Here is a 2,623-nt window from a genome sequence, read left to right on the forward strand (position 1 = left end):
CAAAATTATCTGTACTCTGTGGTGCAAAATAATGTTCTTGTGTTGCTTTTCGACAGACAACTTCACACACACACAAAGACGTACAGATATATGGGAAAACATTATATTTCCCGTATTGCATAAAGTAGAGAGAGGGTTAACGAGCAAACATTACACATTGACTTTCTTTGCTCTTATGTGTTAAAAGCATGTCGTTGTGTTCGCAGTAGAAACAGCTAACACAAGCTAAAAATGAATTTTCTTTCTCATCCCCAGTTTTTATTGAGTTTCATCTTCCTGTTCACTGCCATGGGCTATTATTCTGTACACCTGCACTCAGCCAGAAATATAATGAAAAAGAATCAATCTCTGAAAAGAAAGTTATCTCCAGCCAATAACGTTGGGCCACTTTCCTGGGTCCTGCAGTGTTTCCTCCAATTGCCCAAATGCCTTACCATTATAGACTGAAGACAGTCTCTCAGCTGCTCTTCCCGGTAAGTACAAAATCACTGTGCACTACCCAGGCGATCTAGAATATGATATTAATACTGCGGAATTCGTTAGGGCAGAATGAAAACAGTGTTAATTTGTGTATCCAGAATAGATTGGCTGAAAATCAATGAACAGGAATATCAGAAAACCATTATTTCTGAAAAAATGGGGGAGTGCTTCAGTATTCCGTGTGCGCGTTGTCTTTTTTGTGTTCAAAGCTGCTCGGGCTCTCTTTGTGATTTTTCTCAGTTCAAAATTAAAGTATTGCAGAAATTTATTGACTAGTAGCAAACTTGCAAGGCATTCACTGAGAATATTTATATTCTAGGCTTTTTGCCCGCATGTACGAGTATTCTGTTCGTGACTGGGTTATCATTGCTGTTGGAATCAGTTTCCCAGTGTTGACATTCATAACTATCTATTTTAAGTGACCACTCTGTAAGTAACTTCCCACGTTATATTCATTTATTTCAGCAAACATTCCTGCTGCTAAACTAATTTTCTAGAACGCAAATGTATAGGTAGTATGGACTACCTATATATTGTAAATATATATTTATGAATACCTATATATTTGTAAATATAATCAGGTTTTGACTGCCTTGAGAAAGTATGCCTACCCTCTTCTGTAGAAGCAATATATAAAATATAATATCACTACTATAAGTGTATTATTTCCCGATCTACTGTGAGGCAAACGTGGAAATAACGAGCCTGCTGGGTCACTGATTCAATAGTTACCGTTGACAGGTGTTTGGGTACACTTTAACGAGTGACTCGATCTCTGCTCGAAATGAATGGAAACAGGACAGTAATTTAGCAAATACAACAGCCCTGGCACAGAGCGCTTGCTGTCAGGAGGGCAGAACTGATTGTTACTCTGCAGAAGGACTTCACAATCAGGAATATTAATAAGACCTTTTTTTTTTACATTTCCACCCTTAGAAACTGCAAGTGAAGAACATTTCAAAATTGATTGTATAACACTTCTGAAATCTTTTCTTTGGTGAAGGCACTTCTGCCAGAACTTGATGACAAACAATTAAGACGTGTTGGAAGTGTTATCTCAGGTAGAGTTCATTTCCACCGAGTCCATGACAAATTTGTCAGCGCGAGAACCAAATGTCGCACTCCAAATTCTTCCAGTTTGACTTCAGCCAAGTCTACTCCATGCCCAGCTTCAGACAGCACGGCGGTATGTCACCTTCCACAGGAAAAATATTCGGAGACTCTGCATGTATTGAAGAGAAGATCAGGTAAAAAATGCGTCCTGTGAGAAATGTACATTTTACTTTCAGCTGAGGGTATCTAAGCTCTCAGAAAAGAGAGGGTTATTTATCAGGGCTTCTTTGGACAGACAGCAATCTACAAGCACAGACAAAGATTTAGACAGCTTGGAAGTTAGATGTAAAGAGGTTCTGTAGATGACCGAGATATTTAGAAAGGACTTTTCGTGTGCTCAAGCAGGAGTTGAACTCCACAGATCGACATGCGGTAGATTACTCGCTGAGATGGGGGCATGCTGCATTTCTGGGCTAGCACGTGTCAGTGTCTTCAATTATTTAATTTCCCCCCAATTATTTATTCCGCCTGTTGTCTGCTCCGATGACTGTTTGGCTGGTCTGACTGTTCATACATCCAGTGTGGGTGGCTGTTTCCGAAAAATCCCAGATGTTAAGGAAACATTCGGGGGTGAAACGAGGGAAATGAAAAGTCAGTTCATGGATATGTTAAAAATGTTTGATTCATTCCATAACAGGATAGAAGGAACATTTTTTTTTTTTTTTGGCAAGGTTTGGGTTATAGTTTAGTAGTTTAGTTCTGGGTAAAGCTAGGACCACCTTGTTCTGTTTCTGAGGCTATGGATGTGCACAGATCCGATATGTAAAAACAGGCTGACACGCTCTCTCATGCCATAGACTTGAGCCTAAAATCCCTTGTCACACACACGGGGAAGCCCACCCTGGCTGATCCCTGGTGGGACAGCATCTCACAGGGGTTGAGGAACCTGGCTGAAGACACTTGGCTTTGCAACCTACACCCTGAGCTGCAGTGCAGCTCTGGTTGCACTTGCCTCCATCTGTCTGAGGAGGAGGCTCAAGATGGAGCCATCTTCCTTCAAACTGTCCTGCAAATCCTAGTTTTGTTATTG

The 2,623-nt window shown here is 40.6% G+C and overlaps 1 long non-coding RNA gene across 1 annotated transcript; it reads left to right on the plus strand.

Annotated features, from left to right (window-relative positions):
- The first annotated feature begins 301 nt into the window (after positions 1-301).
- Positions 302-1,721, plus strand: LOC141743714 (uncharacterized). The gene is made up of 3 exons (XR_012587178.1): positions 302-473; positions 800-909; positions 1,417-1,721. It is a non-coding gene; the product is annotated as an uncharacterized LOC141743714 (long non-coding RNA).
- Positions 1,722-2,623: the final 902 nt, after the last annotated feature.

The sequence above is a fragment of the Larus michahellis genome, chromosome 5 (genome assembly GCF_964199755.1).
Source record: "Larus michahellis chromosome 5, bLarMic1.1, whole genome shotgun sequence".
NCBI lineage: Eukaryota > Metazoa > Chordata > Aves > Charadriiformes > Laridae > Larus > Larus michahellis.